Genomic DNA, 19,728 nt, shown 5'->3' on the forward strand with positions numbered 1-19,728 from the left:
CTAGCAGCCAGCACAGTGAGTGACAGGTCCAGGCTCAATGAGTGTCCCTGTCTCATTTGAATAAGAAAGAATTCTAGAATAGGTCACATGAAATTCTCCTCTGGCCTCTGCACCAGTACACACCTATGTGCACACACCACATGCTCATACTCACTGACATACATACACACAAAAAATCATTAAATTTTGTAGACTATAATTCATGATCTGAGTCTATACCACAGAGGATATTAAGTACCATTTATTACTTAGAGACAAGGCCTAACAAAAAAAGATTAATAAAATGAGGAATAATTAAAAATATCTTGAGACTAAAGCAATGTTGGCTAGAACAGTCACTCTTTAGAAAAAATGAAACTTGAAAGACATATACATAAGAAATGTCATAAATATTGGTATATCTTAGCAAACAGTTATAATTAAATTTCTAAATAGATTAAATATTTTTAAAAGTGTGTCCTGCCTTTGTGTGGAAACTTAGAAAACAAATGTAGATAACATACCCAGGTTCTTAATAAGACAGACTAATAAATCTATGTTATTAATAAAAATACAATCAAAAACAATAAATATCCATACATTTCCTCACTTAGTTATTTTTCTTATGCTAATGGTATGTGTTACTTAAAAACTAATGATAAAAGAAAGTGATCAATCACCATATAAGATTCAGATCTGATATCTGCATGTCCTCCTATGGCAGGTCATTATTGTGTGTAATTAATGTTCTCCCCATAGCCTGTTGGCCAGATTACTCTCCATAGAGATACTAATGCGGCCCATGGGACAACACTCACATTTTCTTAGGCTCCCTGCAGCTTCTTCCAGTCACTCATTTTCTCTATGTCCATATTATTTGGTCAGATCTATTAGAGAGATGCTAACAGTTTTGTGGAATCTGACTCAAGTTCAGAAAAAAAAAGTGGGGGGGAGCTCCTACAGTAGACTCTCATCCAGCTTACTTCCCCAAGTTTCAGTTTCCAGTGATCAACCACAATCCAAAAGCAATAAATGCAAAATTCCAGAAATAAGCAACTCAGACATTTGAAACTATATGACATTCCAAGTGGCATGATGAAATCTTACACTCCCACTCTTTCCCAACCATGGCAGGAATTTTCACTGTCCAGTGTATCCACATAGTGTACGCTGCTCGCTGCTATGCTGGCACTCTAGTGCCTAAGTTCAACGAACATGAATTGTACTTAACAATGCTCAAACAGGCAAGAGGAGTGGTACTGACTGTCTAAACACACCAAAGAGTCGCCATAAATAGCTTATTTGAAGTGACAAGGCAAAAAAAAAATTATATGAAGGATGTATGTAGAGGAAATGCTGATCAATACTACTATTAGGTTAAGGCATCTACTGGGGTCTGGAAATGCATCCCCTGTGGCTATGCAGGGACTACTGGCAGTAAGTTCCATTGATTCTTTTTCCTCTGAAAGCAGGTCTTGCTTTACAAAAATATATCAAGCACGTCAGTGATACACAATAGTTATGTGGAACCAACATGACTATTAGGAAGGGATATTACACTACACAAAATAAAAAAAGAAGAAATCACAGTCTAATGTCAAGAGGCAAAAAGCTGAGATAAGGAGTTGTAAAGAATAACAGAGACAGAAAAAAAACAAATTCTCCTTCCTTAAAAGCCAGTATTTTTCAATAAAAATTTGCAGAAGCATCAGTATTAAGAGCTGACTTAACGTCTTCATATAGTGCAATGCTTTGGCTAGAAAAGAATTGAGTCTCAGGAAGAAACAAGTTAGAATACTCATTTTTGCATTTTCTAAAGATGTGTTCCAGTCTGCATCATAGCTGCAAAAATTTCTCATTTGTTTCTTGGTAATGTTGTATAATGTTGTCCCTACTAGTTTTGTAGATCTAATCCTTCCCATTGGCTGCTCAGTGCTTTCTTTGGTAAAATAGTAAGGAGAACATCTGCCTTATTGGGCTATTGTACTTTTTTATGAGATAAGATATGGGGTGCTCTTGAAACAGGGCTGGTACACAGTTGTATAGGTAACATCTAGAATTTATTTTATTAGACATTAATAAGAAAAATATTAGTGTTCTAACCATCATACCTATAGTTAGTGAAAACTGAGATAACAGAGTCCTGGTAATCAACAGAAAATTACTTATCAAATGAATAAAGTCATTAGAAAAATGATTGTCCACAAGTCTACACTTTGACATCATGGACTACTGAATAAAATAAAACTCTTACCTTAAAAATTCTACTAATTCAAATATTTCACATACTGAGCTTAAGGGACAGTGTTCTAGAAGAACATTTAAAAACACTCACAGGCAGTGGCTATAACAAATGCAGTAATATGACCCTTCTGTTCAGCAGACTTTTGCACTTATCCAAGTGCTCCCAACGTTTAGTTTTGTGGTACTTGAAATGGCCACCTCCTCTTGACTTCACCAAGGACAGTCTCTTCTCTAAGCTTCACTAATACCTGACATCTTCATCATAAGACACATGTCTTTCTGAAATTCTAGGGCAAACACTTCAAGTACAAAATAGGATGTGTCTTATACTTTGGAAGTTAATTTACAGCTACCCAACTCTTCCCTGTGGACAGAGAAGTCTAGAACATATGGAGACACCCTGGTGTAGCTGCTTAAAAACAACAGACAACAGGCTGGATTCAGGCCCCAAAAAGCTGTAATTTGTCATCTATTGTTCAAGACAATATGTTCTCTGCTGTTCATTTTAACACTTAGCTCTACTTTTGATTTTTATCTTTAATTAGTGAACGTATTTCCAAAAATTATAGTATCATGAAAGAGATGGAGCTAGAAAAGGTTTTATTATATTTTCCCCAAGCCTCTTTGCAGAATACTTGACCTAGAATCCTTAATTATTTACTGGTTTGCACTGATTTAAGATGTTGGAGGAAGAGCAAGAGGCTCTTCGCATCTTCCCAGCCCTGGACTACCTGCTGAGGCAGCAACTCTCGGGACACTCTAATGGGTATCTTATCTTGTGTTTATGCTCCATATCTCTAAACTAATATGATCTGTCTTATATGGTAATAGAGATGAGAAGAGATGCTGTGTTGAAGGAAGCAGATACATGGGAGGCATGTAAATGGTATCAATGATCCTGTAGGTATATATTTTACATTCTGATGTGAGCAATTATTAAGTCATTGTAATATGATCATCTTCCTCTTTGTGGAGGTTCTTCATTGTGCTTCTGTGCACAATTACATCCAGGTGGAGACTAAAAAAATTCCCCTTGAAATGCCCCTTGAGATACCCAAATGTGAGCACTAAATCTGAAAGCTAAATGAAAACTTCAGATGGGAAAATTTTTTGTAGTATTATATCAATAGTTGGGTATTCTCCTATATGCTCCCCAAACTAGAAATTTTTACATAGTGGAAAGATGCCTATTTTTGGGAATTCAGTATGCTGTCTCCATCACAATCTTTCTATTTGGCTTAGGCTGTGAAATGCTGTCTTAAAACTCACAGATGGTTATGTAAAGAAAAGGATTCTTCATGAATAAGAAGGTTCTTTGTGAAAACACACCAAAAATATAATCAAATGAAAATTAAATGATCACATCAATCATTTACTAGTTAAAGATATTATTTACTCTCACAAAAACAAACCAAGAAATGGGCTTTTCTAACTGTTCTGAAAATGAGCAAGCTTGGCTCTGTGAGCTGATAAATAGATTTTAGTCAAACAGCCCAGTCATTGCTAAGTTAAGAATTCGATGGAGATATACCCGCTCATTTCCAAAGTGTCTATCAAATATAACGGAGACTGAGAAAACAGGAAAATGCTGAAAACAGAAACTACAGAATGAGACAGACCACAGAGACGTGGCATCTTAGATTTACCAATAGCTTGGGTCAGAGACATAACTGTTTATTTTTTTTTAATTATTCATAAAAGTACATAGGAAGAAAGCATTAACTGTTTCATTCACAATCATTGCCGGGAATCTAAAACAGTATTTAGAAGAACAGTCTGAAAAAAAAAAAAAAAAAAGATTACATCCTCTACCTTTAGATGTGTCAAAAGCTTTCTGCGAAGTCCGTCTACTCTGCTCAGGTATCCACTGGCACCCACCACAAAAGGGTCCAGGCCCTCTCCTGGCTTCTGCCATGCCTTCAAAATAAACTGAGAAGAATGGGATTCTGAAATTACTCTCAGGCCATAATGGTCCTCGCCTCTCTTATGTTCATAATCAGTAAGATTTTAGGATTTCCTTAAGTTTTCTATCTCTCCTTGAAAAGCTACCTTCACTTTTTTTTAGATATTTATTAATTTTATTGTATGTGTATGTGGGTGTATGTATGTGTACCACATGAATGCATTGCCCACAGCGGTAAGAGAGGCACCAGATCCCCTGGATCTAGAGTTACAGACAGTTGTGAGCTGCTAATTGGGTGCTGGGAAGCATATCCAGGTCTTCAGAAGAGCAGCCAGTGCTCTTAACCCCTGGGCCATCTCACTGACCCCCAAACACTGCCTCCAAATAGGAAGGAAAGTTTGCCATTCTTTCTAAATACGTCATAGACCCCAAATGACTATACTTCTCTAGTTTCTTGTTTTCAACGTCTCTCAGGGATATTTTTTCTTCTAAATTACTGAAAATGTACAGCCGCAGTAATGCTTGAGAACACAAAGTCAGACATGTTTTGAGGTTAACAGTCTACATCCAGAGCGCTCTACCAAGAAGATGTGTAACCTTGACAAAATATTTCAGCCTGGTGCATTAGTTACGTCACGAGTAACCTAAGGGTATAAAAACAATAATTCCTAAAGTTTTGGAAGATCACAGATAAAGTACAGTAATTATATCTGACACACAGAAGTACTCAATAAGGAGAAGCTATCTTTTTTTTTTTTTTTTTTGGTTTTGTTTTGTTTTTCGAGACAGGGTCTCTCTGTGTAGCTTTGCGCCTTTCCTGAAACTCGCTTTGGAGACCAGGCTGGCCTCAAACTCACAGAGATCCGCCTGGCTCTGCCTCCCGAGTGTTGGGATTAAAGGCGTGCGCCACCACCGCCCGGCTAAGAAAAGCTATCTTTGTCCAAAGGTTATCCATCATATTTCTCCCTAACAACCTCCTCAGTCTCATACCTCTAAGACCAGTTATCACACACATATATCCCGACCTCATTCCTCTACAGAAGACAATTTTTTTTATTGGTTACTATCTTTTTGGGGCTTTCTATGGCTGCCATGAAACACCATGACCAAAATGCAAACTGGGAAGAAAAGGGTTTATTTGGCTCACACTTCCACATCACTGTTCATGGTCTAAGGAAGTCAGGACAGGAACTCACACAGGGCAGGAACCTGGAGGCAGGAGCTGATGCAGAGGCCATGGAGGGGAGCTGCTTACTGGCTTGCTTCTCCTGGCTTGCTCATCCTGCCTTCTTATAGAACCCAAGACCACAAGCCCAGGCATAGCACTACCCACCACGGGCTGGGCCCTCCCCCATTGATCACTAATGGAGAAAAGGCCCCACAGCTGGAGCTCAAGGAGGCATTTCCTCAGCTGAGGCTCCTTTCTAATGACTCCAGCTTGTGTCAAGTTGACACACAAAAGCAGTCAACTTGACACACAAACATATAATTATTAACCCACAACACTTTCTTTCTCATTTGTCCTCAAGATCCCACATTAAAACATCAATAATCCAAAAGTTCCAATAGTATAAACGACTCAATGTCCAATTACCCCGGATTCACTCTTTAGGATCCTCTCCCCTCTGCAGCACACACAGCCTGTTTTCCAGCTCTGGCTGGCTCCACTCCACTGCTGCTGCTGTTCATGGTGGTCATCCTGTGATACTGGCATGTCCAAAATGTTGGGTCTCCCGCTGCAACTAGGCTACACTTTCACCAATAGCCTCTCATAGGCTCTCCTCGTGGGGCCAGGACTCAGCTTCTTTGTACGACCCCTTCAGTCCTGGGCCTTCATCTGCTACTGAGGCTGCATCTTCACTAACGTCCTCTTCTGGCTTCTCACAGTGCCAAGCCTCAGCTGCTCTCCATGATCCCTTCATGCCTTCAAAACCAGTACCACCTGGGTGACTCTTACACATGACCAAGTCCAGCTGCCAGTACAAGGTACAGCCTTGGCCACCTCTAGAACGCAGCTTCTGTGTGCTCTCAGATAGCACTTCCCAGAAGATTTCACCATCAGTGATGTTGGTCTCCTCTCAATCTCCGCTAATTGCTTAGCTCCAGCCAACCAGCATCAACTGTGCCAGGAACATAAAGGTTTCACTCCTTTTGCCTGTCTCTTGTTAATCACAGCTGACTCTTTAGCCCCAACTAACCTGGGAGACAGAATCTTAATTCAAAATAGCAAACAGCCCTGATAGAGTCTTTAAACTTCCCTCTGAAACTTCACAAGCCAGGCCTCCATCTTCTGCACTGCTCTCAACATTCTTATCTTCCAAGTTACTAAAGAACATCCCACAGAGCTCCTAACACTCAATGGCTCTTCTAGCCCAAAGTTCCAAAATCCTTCCTTCCACAATCCTTCCTCAAACAGGGTCTGGTCTGTCACAGCAATACCCTCCGACACTGGTACCAACTTGTCTTAGTTTGGGTTTCTATTGCTGTGACCAAACACTGTGACCAAAAAGCCAGTTGCGGGGAAAGGATTTATTGGGCTTACACTTCACATCACAGTTCATCACTGAAGGAAGTGTCAGGACAGGAACTCAAACAGTGCAGAATCCTGGAGGCAAGAGATGATGCAGAGGCCATGGAGGGGTCCTGCTTACTGGCTTGCTTCCCATGGCTTGCTCAGCCTGCTTTCTGATAGAACCCAGGACACCAGCCCAGAGATGGCACCACCCACCATGGGCTGGGCCCTCCCCCATCACTCACTAATGAAGAAAATGCCTTACAGCTGGAGCTCATGGAGGCATTGCATCAAGGGAGGCTCCTTTTGCTCTGATGACTCCAGCTTGTGTCAAGTTGGTACAAAACCAGCCAGTGCACTTAGCTAATTGCCAGTTAAATTCACAGTTTAAAGTGTGGTCTCCTCCATTTCTCCCAGTGGTTTCTTCGATTGTTAACTCATTACCCTGAGGCCACACACAAGAGAATGCTCGTTCTGTGATCACAAAAGAGTGAGTTCCTCCAGAAGCAGACTCCGTAGACACCTCGGTTTCATGCTTCCTGACCTTCCCACTTCACCTCACTGGATCGTACCGACAATCAAATATGTCATGAAGAGCAGTTTAAGTTGTTCAAAGACAGTGCCACGACCCCTGAAGTCAGAGGTATGTTTCCGGACCTCCCTGATCTTGAATGCTTCAGGAATGCAATGTTCCTGAAAAAGGGGCCCTGCCAACTCACAGCAGAAGCAAACAGGAAAAAAAAAGAAATGGGACTCTTAACCTGACAGAGGAAGCATAAGACCTGTAAGCTTGTCACACCACAGATACAGGGGTGTTCCGCTCAACTAAGAAATGCAATGTCATTTAGAAAGCTGCTCCGACCTATCCCAGGTCAGAGGAAATTTGAATCTAGAGTGTGAGCTCCACTCTGAAGCCGAAATTAATACTCGAAACAAAAATACTAGAACGCGACAACATTTCAGGACGGAAGGGTAGCATGGCCCAAGACATGATGTAGGGGATAGAATGAGAATGAACAGGGCCCAGAAACCGTTCAGTTCGGCTTGGTTCTGATGACAGTAAAAGTTGAGCCTGGGAAAGCTGCTTCCAACTACATCCTTTGGGAATACAGGTAGTGGGAATTGCTGATATTATCATTATGACTTATCTGCAGGTGGCAGGGGTTGGGGGAGCTCTGCTGCAAGAGGAGTATCTAACAGCATGTATATTTTGGATGTATAACTGTCTCATCTAAAAATAAAAATGACTGTGCGAACAAAGGCTGACCAAAGAGATCTTTCAAACATCTAATGTGACACCCATGAAGGAGATGTGGAAACAGAAAGAAAGAAAAAGAGAAAAAAGAGGGAGACTGTTTAAGAGACCTCAGAGTACTGGGGGTGACAGTAGTATAGCATAGGGAGCTGTCCAGCAGAGGTGTGCGCATGTCTACAAAGGCCCAGCGTTCCGGTTGTTTCTACACGCACCACTAATGCAGTGTTGAGAACTGAATCTAGGGCTTCATGCATGCCAAGCAATCTACACACTGAACTGCATCCTTAGCCCAGCCCAATTGCTTGGACCTTTAAGAGAGGGCCTCTTGGTAAGAGGTCCTTAGGTTATCAGAGGATACAGAATCCCAGTCCCTCTCTGGGATGCACCCCTTTGCTCTTTTAAACATGCCCACGACAATGCACCACTATATACAACCCTCACCGAACAGAAACCAGCACCTGCCATGTCACAGATATGTGAACCTTTGAGACTGTGAGTTTAAATGAACACATTTTATTTCTACGTTACCCGCCTCAGAGAGTTTGGGAGTATGAGTCTGAACCAACACACCATTGTGCCAGGTAACAGTTTTAAATGGAATCTAATTAAGAATAAATATAGTTTTTCACTATAATTAGTGAGGAAATAAGCAAATGTTTGAAATAGCTTTCAGAATACCAATGATTTATATAAATCTTTATCTAAACAAACATTCCACTTGTATCTGTTCATACAAAATACTTTTAATTGAAAGTTGTTGTATTTATGACAAGTATTGCCAAATATGAATAACTGATTTCTGTAATTAAACTACATGAACACTACCATTGGAAGTACCCATAAACTGCATAATTCCTTTAACAGAAAAGAAAACTGAAGAAAAAATAAATTTCCCTTAGCACAGTGTAGCTGCCACTCAGGAACTTTGTGGGGATTTTCAGAAACTCCTCTGGGATTTCCATGAATATTAATGAAAATGCTTGCAAGAGTCTTATTATTTGGTCAGGAAAATTATTTACAAAATATGTGCATCATTTATCAGCCCTGATATATATGAACATATTGGAAATGTCTCTGGTGAACCCAAGTATAAATTACTCCAGCCCTACCTGGAGACCAGTTTTATTATTGTTAAGCTCAGTGTTTAATTTGTAATTAATTATTTCCATTTTTTATAGTGCTAGGGGCAGAACTCTAGGCTGTTTACATTCTAAGATACATTCCCCAGCTCCTTTTTTCATATTTTTTGTTTTTTCAGTTCATGCACATAACAGTCCCATGTATTTGCTGGATGTCAAATATGGGTGGGGCTATTAATATTGACTCTTCTACAAGTTTGTCTATGGTAGGCTGCTCCATCATATGGTAGATGTAAAGCACTGAATCTTCCAAACAGGTAGACTGGCTTTCTGAGTCCAACACTTAAGTGACCAAGTGAGAAAAATAAAGCTTTCTCTGAAATTCTTTTCAATGTTGTTACTCATTAAGTATCACTATACAATCATTTCCCAGTGCTTCTCCTGACACACTGATCCAAATATGCTTCTTTTAATTACTATAAAAGTGTTTCATGTAGCCCAGGATGGCCTCCACATAGTTATGAAATTGATACTGGCCCTGCACCTCCTGATCATTCTGTTTCTACCTCCCAAAAGCTAGAATAATGGATATGCATACCTGGCAGATCTAGTTTTAAGAAAGTCTGCCACAAAGAGTATACAAAAAAAAATCAGTGTGTTCAATGTTTAATTATGTACCACCAATAAGTCATCTAGCTGGGGTTTCCAATCAGTTAAGATAAATAAGCCAGTGAAGTTGGAAATGACCTGTTCAGCCCTCAGGCTAGTATTATCATTAATATAATTAATATCATCCAACTACCATGCCTTAAATTATTTCTATGCATAGGTTAGTTCTAAATACTATTCCATTTAGTCTTTCTAATCTATATGAATTTTGTTCTTGACTTCTTTTTTACAAAGAAGGAACTAAGATTTGAAGAGGTTGGCAACTAGTCCTAACTGGCTAAAGACGGAGCCAAAAAAAAAAAAATCATAATATAGACAGGCTAGTCTTCAGAGCACCTGCCTTGACCTCTACTATGTCCCATCCATATGGCTTCCCAGATCAGTCAGATATGATCTCTGTTCTCAAGACCAAGAAGCCCAAAAACATGGGTAGAATGCTTTCCAGAATAAGCAGAACTTAACATAAAAGGGACTGTCCGGCTGAAGAGACTGCCAGGTCAATATCAAGAGAGTCCTGATGATGACATCAAGTCATGGGAACAGGAGGGGCCTTCACCACTGAAATCGGTTAAAGGACGGGGTAGGAAGGGAGACAAAGGCTGCCAAGGGGCGTCTTTTGCACTTGCTGCAGCCCATTCTATTTGTCAGGCACCATTTATGTCATCTCACATTCAGTATCCTCTTTGGTGTTAGAAAAATATCATAGAAGTTCAACTCTCACATGACCTAGGACAAAGGCCAATTGCTTGGTCTTAAGAGCCATTCAAACTCAGTCCCTAAAGGAGCCTTTTGTGTGTGTTGACTCTATCTTGTCTACTTTGAGTGGGCTGCCCTCTGATATTAGAGGCTATATGCTCCTTTTGCTAATTCACCATCCAGGAGAAAGCAATGTTTCTGCTTCACACAAACAAGTCTCACGAACTAGATGCCTCAAACACAAAGAGTTCCTCCAAAGGATTTCAGCTCTTCTGCTGTGGAGGGCAGAATCCCTGTGGTACTTCCTGCCTGACTTAGAGCTAAAGACAGAAGAGGTCAGTGTGCTCTTTGTTGCTTTCCTTCCACTTCTTCTTCTTCTTCTTCTTCTTCTTCTTCTTCTTCTTCTTCTTCTTCTTCTTCTTCTTCTTCTTCTTCTTCTTCTTCTTCCTCTTCTTCTTCTCCTCCTCCTCCTCCTCCTCCTCCTCCTCCTCCTCCTCCTTCTCCTTCTCCTTCTCCTTCATCTTCATCTTCATCTCCTTCTCCTCTGTTGTATCTGCTTCTGCTTCTGTTGCTCTTGACTTCATTCCTCCTATAATCTGCTTTTCAGTAGTACCATGTGCCAGGCACCGCAGAGCACAACAAAGAAGCATTTTGCCCTTGACTAACGTCATACAAGGCAGACTCTGTGTTACTCAGGTCTTAGGATCAGGCAGTCTGTTTATCTCGGCTGGCTCTGTCACCGAGGAGTTGCTATGGCTTGAATCTCCTTGGTCCCCATGAACACACATGTGGAGCCTTGAACTACTGACAAAATGGTGTTGTGCTGAGAGGTGCCGAAGACTTGCAAAAGCAGTTTGGACTCCGTGGGTATCACTCCTATAGGCATAATGCTTCTCATGAGATCAGTCAGGTCAAGTGGGACTGAGTTAGTTACCAGGAGAGCAGTTTGTGAAAACTTAAGACGACCCAACATGTTTGGCCACTTTTGTTTGTCCCTGTTTACTCTACTACACTAATATATTATCATTGTCCAGGGGACACTAAGAAGATGCCAGTACCATGATACTTGAGTTTTTCCCGCCATCCCTATCATGAGGCAAATTAACCTCTTTTTACAAATTTGTTATTCCACGTCAGATATTTTGTTACAACAACAGAAAACAGACTATGTTGATAGAGTAAGCCCTGTAACTGTGCCTAAACAATTCTGTAGATATAAGTATAGACAAATCTACCCTGTAGGGTTCATAGATACTGACAGAAAATAGCAGCAGCATGCCTGAAGATAGCATTCTAAAGACGCTAAGGATGCTATAGTGGGTGGCATGGACCGCATGGCGACCGTTGCTGCTTGACAAAGTCCCAGCATTTCGACTTGGCGGATCACAGTTCTCCAGCACCCTCTTACTTTCATTATTAATGATTCTCACCAATATGCCTTTTCCTTTGGGAAAATTTGTGTGGACTTTGAAGGATAAAAATGTGTACAATGGTAGCCTCGATAACAAAATAATTCTTTGAAAAAAAAAAATCCCAGGCACCATGGAAACAATCTTGGTATCTGGGTCTTACTGACTCTATATTTAGTTTCCCTCTGTCACACAAATATCTCTGAAGTATTTGGTGAATGAGAACAGTATCAAAAGAAACATCTAGAGGGCACCCCTTTCACGAGCCCAAATTAAAGTTCTGGATAAGGAGCATTTTTGAAGTCCTTCTACCTTCCCTACCTGTAGGAAAGATGAAAGCCTAAATTTCAGGGCAGGTGCTATAAAAAAAAAAAAAAAAAACCATGCATGTCTGGGAGCAAACTGGAATTGACAGGAGCATGCACTAATTTGTGTGTAAGACACTGTTCTGCAGGTCACATCAGAGTAGAGTGGTGATTGACTGAAAACCCTGTTCCTGGGCAGGAAGGAGGACCATGTCCATGTGGAGTCTCCCTAGGCTACACAGAGAATCCAAGGCCACTCTGGCTCATTTCGCAAGAGTCTGCTTCAAAATAAAAGTGAAATTTAAAAAAATGGATAAGGACATTGCCCAGTGATAGAGCCCCGGGTTCCATCCTCTACTGCTCCCCTACAAAAATTCAGATTGCTAGCCACTAGTTTAAAAACAAACAACAACCAAAAAAAAAAAAAAAAAAAAAAAAAAAAAAAAAAAAAAAAAAAACAACTGAGGAGGAAAGAGCAGTATGTAACTACGAAGTATTAATATGAACTGAGCTGTGGCAGCACACACATCACGTCCTTCCCTGTCACTGGGGTCATTCAGGTACCCTCTTATTTAGACGGACTTCGGTGCACAGCCCTCGGAAGGAGAAAACGGAGTTAGGATCATCTCACTGCCCTCCTGGGACTTACCTTGTTCAACTCTCATCTTCCTTCGGCTGCCCACACCCGGCTCTGATTTTCCTGCCACCTTCTTAAAATGCACACCTTTGTGGTTGGGGTGACGGGGGACATGCAATCGAACCATGGCAGGCCTTGAAAAGCTTCCTGTCTGAGCTGACTGGGTTCAGCCTCGAAGCCTAGAGTGCCAGCAAAAAAAGGCCTTGGTGCCCACAATTTCCTCTTGCCAGGGCTTTTTAGGGTCATGTTCGTCATTCCCTGCTATTTTTATACCTTCGCTGCATTTCCTTTTAGTTTGAGGAGGGAGCAGGACATGGACTATTAGCTTTTGAATTGCTACTAGACAGCCCTCGTTCGAGGTGGCCCGCTCTTACTTCTCCGCCAAAGTGAGTTAAAGAAACACTTGCAGAGAAACTGGGGTGTGTGTGTGTGTGTGTGTGTGTGTGTGTGTGTGTGTGTGTGTGTGTGTGTGTGTGTGTCACCATTTCCCCAAGTATAACCGGAGCAGTCCAACCAGAAATGAGAGAGGCCTAGAACACTACCGCCCCTCCCAAAGCAGTCTGCAGCCCTCTTAGCAAGCAGAAGTAGAAAAGGATGGAGAGGCAAGCTGGGATGCAGCATCATCCTCTGAGGCTCACAGCCACCTGTGCTACCTGGCCAAGCTTGGCACCTCCAACGTGGTGAAGTGACCTAGGAAGCCCAGAGGACGCCAGGGTGGCGCAGGCCCTTGTCAGGCATCTGGAAGACAGCACAACCTTCAGGCCAGACCACAAGCCTCACCTTGCCAGCGGGCCTCTCTCACTAGGCTTCCTGGGGACCAAAACAGAACACCTTCCCTTCTTCCCAGGCTCCCATCTTCTGCTGAAAGAGCTGCCATTCCCTCCGCGCACGTCCCCACCCATCCACACCCACTGCAAGGACACCACCCGGGATGCTGTGGATCCTGGGAAGATGCTGGGAGCAGTGAGCGAGGGGGCACTCGCCGGGCGGGGGCCCGCCCAGTGTCCTGCCGTGTCCCGAAGCGGGGCGGCACGGCAGAGGAGGGGAGCAGCACCAGCAGCTGGTAGCATGAACCCTGCAACCTCTGGATCCCCGGACCTCGGGGACTCCGCAGCTCCCGCCCGAGCCCGCGCCCGCTCGGCTTCGGGGATTTTTGTCTATATAAGGGCTCAGGGCGCAGGGCGCGCGCGGGGCTGGCAGCCCGGGGCTGCGGGTTCTCTGCACCGGCGTGCGGTCGCTGGGGAGCCGCGCTCGCCCTCCTCCCGCCGCCTCCTCCCGCCGCCTCCTCCCATCCTCCCCCTCGTCCTCCCTGGGAGCACCGCCTTTTACCTGGTTCCGGGCACCCGGTGCGCGCACCGCCCGCCGCCGCTCTCCCGGTCTTCCCCACCCCGCCCAGCTGCAGCCGCCTCGCCTGCCTCGCTCGCTGTCACCCGCTGAATGGAATTATTTATTTATTTATGTCCCCTGACGTGGCCTCGCCTGCCGAGGCCTGGGGGAGGGAGGGGGGAGGTTGCGGGAGAGCCGAGGCGGGTTGGGGCGCCTGGGTGCGGTGCAGGGGAGTAGGGGGAGTGGGGGGAGGACGCGGGAGGAGGGCGCGGGAGGAGGGCGCGGGCTGGGGGCGCAGGGGAGGGAGGCGCACTGAGCATGCTCCCGAGGGCGCCGCGGTTGGCGCCTGTCAGCTCGGGCTCTGTGGCGCCCCGGCACTCCACTTCGGATTTTCGTTCTGACCGGGAGCGATCCGGGTTGGCTGGGCCGCCCGGACTTGCTTCGCTCCCAGCCCTTGCGCTTTGGCGCCCAACCTGAGGAGAGGCAGGTGTGAGGGCGGCTCGAGAGACCTAGGCTGTTATGCAATCTCTAGATAAGGATGCCCAGAGGAGCCTGCCGCAGGCAGAGGAAAGAGCAGGTCCTCTTTAGGAGCTGGGGGGCAGGAAAGGGCGCGTGACTCATCCGCCCGCCCATTCCGTCCCCGGTTCATTCATTCAGTTAAGGATTGCAGCGCGGAGTGAGTGCTGGCCTAGTTGAGGATGGAGAAAGAGACTATGGTCAGAGCCAAATCCCTCCAAGGAAAAGACAAAAGGGGAACAGAAAACATCACAATTAGACACTGAAAGTATGAGAGTTGCTGGGGGGTGGGGGTGAGGGGGGGCTGTCAGTCGTAACTAATTCCTTCCCCCCCCCCTTTTTTTGTAGATAACATTTAAGTTTTCAAGACAGGATTTAGTTATTTTACAAAGAATAACGCTAAGGATAATGATGGTAATCCCCACAGATGTTGGTTTTGTTTCTTCCCCTAACATGCCCTTCTTGGGGGAAGTTAAAAAGAGGAAGGGTTGGAACGGAAGGGTTAGACAACTCCCAAGACCGGCTTTCTTTAATATCTTTAAGTGGACTCTCTGGTTGGAGAAAAACTGTGTGGAAGAATAAGTGCTTGAATATGAACTTGGTCGAAGTTTTCTGCCCATTTAACCAGCCTTTTCCTTTCCTAATTCCGTAATGGAGCACTCCATTAGACGCAGTCTACAATTACTCGCGTTATACACATGTGGAGATAGACACGGTAAGGTGGTACCCTTGGAGACATTCAGGATATCCCACTTTGCCCCAGCTAGTCAGTCTGTAGGCAAGGGCAGGATTTGAGTTTCTGCAGTGACAAAAGAGGATTGTTGTTTCCAAAAGATTTAAGTAAGACACTGTAGAAAGTGATCAGAAGAGGATTTGAGAGGATCAGGTGGTGGATGTTCATGTCCCCAACGCACCAGCCAAAAAGTTCAGCGGCTAAAAAGATGTGTGCCACCAAGTCCGGAGGAGACCTGAGTTCAGTCAGAGGGGACTTGCTCTTTCAAGCTGTCCTCTGACCTCCACACCCCTGGCAAGCATGTACATGTACACACATGCACACACAAACACAACACACACAAAATAATAATAATAATAATAATAATAATAATAAATGTTAAGTGTTTTTAGGAAAGTTAATAATTCCAAAACTAAAAGTTATGGCAAAACATTCTAAAAACAACCAGTTTTCTGGGGGTGGGGGGAGAACTCAGCATAGACGGATATTTGTAGAAGATCACACTTGAATATCTAACAAAGACTATAAATATCTTTAGTTCATTGCCAAGAAAGAGTGATAAACATTTAAGAGAAATAACATAAAGACATAGCGAGGTCATGTTCTTGGGCATTTGTTATTAAGATTGTGTGTGTGTGTGTGTGTGTGTGTGTGTGTGTGTGTGTGTGCTCATCTATCACTTTTACTTCTTTTCTAAGAAAAGGAAGCACAAGCAAGCATACAGTTCTTGAATTTAATCAGTTCTCCCCTTTCCTTCTCTTGTGTGTTTTATATCTTTTTTTTTCTTCAGTCTCTTGTCTTACTTCACCCATTGCCAAACTGGCAGACATCAACACTCAACGTTTTAGAACCATAGCATGCTTTCGCTGTAGGTGCTTTTTTCGAGTATTTAGATCTCTAAATCCAGCTGGGCCTGGTGGTGTGGCTGAGGCAGGAAGACTGGAGGGTCAAGGCTACTACGAGTGAGTTCAGGGTCATCTTGAGCTACTCAGTGAGCTAATGGATCCAAACAGTGGTTCTCAACCTTCCTAATGCTGCCACCCCGACCATAACCTTGTTTCATTGCTACTCTGTAACTGTAATTTTGCTACTGTTATAAATTGCAATGCAAATGTCTGATATGAAGGATATCTGATAGGCAACCCCGAGGGAGTCTCCACCCACAGGTTGAAAACCACTGCTCCCAAGTAAAATGGTTTTTTTTTTTTTTTTTTTCTGTAAGGCTGAGAGTGTGGCCTAACAGTATGAAGCTTGCCTAGTGCAATACCCTATGCTTAATTCCCAGGACCACAAACAAACAAAGAAAACCCCCAAACTCGGAATCTAATTGTCTTGCCTCCCTCGAGTTATGTTTGGGAATTCTTTTCTGAATCGCCTGGTTGCCATAGCCAGGCATGGTGTGTAAATATTTGTTTGGATGACAAAGGAATCTGAAAGTAGAATGCGGTAAGAGCAAGTTCAGTTAATTAGTGCATATAATCCTGTGATTTGTTACTTAATATTATTCAGAGCTTAAGGAGAAAATGTAATTGAGTGAAAAGAGAACTCCTATGAAGAGAATCCAGAACACAGACGTAAGCATGCCCCTGACATTTCTATTCATAACCTGAAATAACAATGGGAAAAACAGGCAAAAAGACAAACAAACACACAAAAAAGCTATCTGCGACTCTAGCAGCTCATGTCCCACAAATAAACAAACAGTGAATCCATGTACTGCCCAGACTTAGGAAGCCCGAGTGTCTACACCCACAGCTGCCCACTTTGGGCTCAGGTCCTTTGCCTCCATCCTCCTCCTCAGCCAGCCCTTAACTTCTTGTATTTCTTTTCTCATGCCCCCACCTTTTGTCCATGTGTAGCTTGTATCTGTTTCCCCCTTCTAGGCACAGCGGATAGGTCACCAGCTCTGTAGCCTCCTCTGGATTCTACAGCGATCTGTCCCTCTTTAAGCACTCCCACGGACCATGGTGTACACCTTTTTCCTTCCAACTCAAGGTACGCCTGCATACCTTGGGAGCTTTTAAAATATCTCTCACCATAATCGACAAGGCTGCTTGGAAAAAAAAAAAAAAAGAAATACATCATTTCATTCATTTTTGGACATCTTCTAGCACCCTTCACAAAGTCTTCCAGATCAAAAGATAATCAATTGTACCTGCTCGTGGGAAAAAGCAGCGAAGGCCCTGAGTACTGTAAGCAGGTAAAGAGGAGAAAGCTCTTGGTAATAATCCCAGGATTATTAATCTACCTAGCTACATTTTCTGACTTCCTTTGCAATTATATTGGGGACATCTGATTGGTTCTCAATAAAGTTCATGTTTAAAGATGAACCTCAATGTCCTCCTCTCCTGGTTGATCCCATTGAAAACTAGTTTAAGTGGCCTGTAACCTCAGGTTAAAGGGAGTCCAGTCCCATCATGCTACTCCACTCCTGTCTTTCCCAGCCACCCTACCAGGTTTCCAATAGATTTGTAGCAAAATCTGGAGTCCCTAAATGCTATGACAAGTTTGGTCTTTGTGTCTGCATGTGACCCTCTGTGATTTCAGGCCTGGTTCATCATGAGAACATAACCCATCTTAATATAAACACCGTAGGATATTGTTTGATAAGCTTTTAAGTTACATTGGCAAAATCCCAGTGCAAGATTAAATTTACAGCATTGTTCCAATGTGTCCTTCAAGGAGCTGTAGTAACACTCTCATGATCCCCAAATCCATTTAATAATCTCTCTACAGTGATGCACTGAGACCAAGTAGATGCATAAGTCATGCTACAGATTGGTTTTTAACGAAGAACAAAAGATCAAGTTACTCAATACCCACCTCGACTGGAGTAAAAACAAGTACGTACCCGGTAACATACTGTGACTGGGGTTATAGCTGACTCACAGCCCTGAGTGGGATTTCTGTGGCCTGGCCACATGGAATGTACAAAGTGTAAAAGGCATTTCTTCCCTCCTTGTTGCACGTTTAGAGTGTGTCCTGATAAGATCACGTGGAAAAAGTCTTCTGTGGAAGCCTCTCATGAAGTTTTGAAGAACACATGTCTCATGTTACTGGATATGTTGTAGAAGAAAAATGACTTTCAGTGCCCCATCTCGATGTTCTTTCAAGAGATTCAGCATCACACTTCTTTTCTGGGCCAGGAGAGATGGGTCAGCAGTTAAGAGCACATACTCTTCTTTCAGAGGAAAAGAGTTTTGATCCCAGCACCTAGGTTGGATGACTCACCGCAACTCCAGGGAATCTGATGACCTCTTCTGGTCTCTTCTGGTCTCTGCAGGTACCTGCACTCATATGCACATACACACACACACACACACACACACACACACACACACACACACACGACGAGAGAGAGAGAGAGAGAGAGAGAGAGAGAGAGAGAGAGAGAGAGAGAATTTTTAAAGATAAATAATATAAAAACACCTTATCAGTTGGCGTTTTCCTAATTTTACACTATAATTATTTCATTTTTAAGCTAGGCTGAATGGATTCCAAGGATTTAGTAGATGTTTTCATCTAAATATTCTGGTTATTCTGAAGGCATGCAAGATCGGAAACTTGAATTTGAAGTTTTACCATAGGTGCAAACAGAGAGGTAGAGATTGCAGAAATGCCACCTATTTGTAATTTAGTATTTAGTAAGTTGTGTGGTATGCTCCATGCTGACCAACTATGTCTCTAAAGAACCAAGAAGTTAGTGCCTGTTGAAGTTTGAATATAGAATGTCCCCATGCCCCACCCACCCACTCCCCACTCCCCCATGACCCCATCTCTCTTACCCTTGGTCCTACAGCTGCTCGGACCCAGGTAAACACACAGAGGCTTATATTGTTTACAAATTGTATGGCCTAAGGCAGGCTTCTTGCTAGCTAGCTCTTTCATCTTAAATTAACCCATTTCTATTAATCTATGTTTTGCCACGTGGTCTGTGGCTTACCAATACTTCCAGATCTTGCTTCTCCTGGCAGTGACTGGCAGCGTCTCTCCTGCCTCTGCCTTTCTTTTTCCTGTCTCTTTCTTGGATTTCCTGCCTGGCTATAACCTGACTCACCATAGGCCAGAGCAGCTTCTTTATTAACCAATCATAGCAACACATATTCATAGCATACAGAAAGACATCCCACAGCACTAGCTGGTGGTACTCTTTTGGAAAGTTTGGAACCTGTAGGAAGAAATGTGCTAGAAAGAAGAGCCCAGCTTCTGCTTCCCACACAGACCCTCTGCTTTCTGGCTGCCAACATGCCGTAACCCTCCAAAAGACACCCCTCCTATCATGCCTCCCCACCATGATGGATTGGATCCTCTCACACTGCAAGACAAATCTCCCTTCCCTTAAGTCGGTGGTTCTCAACCTTCCTAACGCTGTGACCTTTTAATACAATTCCTCATGTTTTGGTGACCCACAACCATAAAATTATTTTCATTGCCACTTCATAACTATAATTTTGCTACTGTTATG

The 19,728-nt window shown here is 43.3% G+C and overlaps 1 protein-coding gene and 1 long non-coding RNA gene across 15 annotated transcripts in view; one reads left to right on the forward strand and one right to left on the reverse strand.

The window, feature by feature from the left end:
- Slc16a7 (solute carrier family 16 member 7) overlaps positions 1-14,224 on the reverse strand; it is a 165,253-nt gene extending 151,029 nt beyond the window's left edge. For 8 of the 14 annotated variants that reach the window (XM_052753514.1, XM_052753505.1, XM_052753511.1 and 5 more), the window contains exon 1: positions 14,018-14,224. The gene's annotated coding sequence lies outside the window, so the exon portion shown is untranslated. Of the gene's footprint in view, positions 1-4,035; positions 4,153-12,700; positions 12,868-13,468; positions 13,587-14,017 lie in introns of those variants that run through there. The other 6 variants (XM_052753516.1, XM_052753507.1, XM_052753513.1 and 3 more) reach the window with 3 other exon arrangements.
- A 134-nt stretch (positions 14,225-14,358) lies between these two features.
- Positions 14,359-18,627, forward strand: LOC128119852 (uncharacterized). The gene is made up of 4 exons (XR_008221710.1): positions 14,359-17,258; positions 17,375-17,463; positions 18,000-18,106; positions 18,238-18,627. It is a non-coding gene; the product is annotated as an uncharacterized LOC128119852 (long non-coding RNA).
- Positions 18,628-19,728: the final 1,101 nt, after the last annotated feature.

Source organism: Peromyscus californicus, unplaced genomic scaffold, assembly GCF_007827085.1.
Source record: "Peromyscus californicus insignis strain IS unplaced genomic scaffold, ASM782708v3 Scaffold_24__1_contigs__length_46423439, whole genome shotgun sequence".
Taxonomy (NCBI): Eukaryota; Metazoa; Chordata; class Mammalia; order Rodentia; family Cricetidae; genus Peromyscus; species Peromyscus californicus.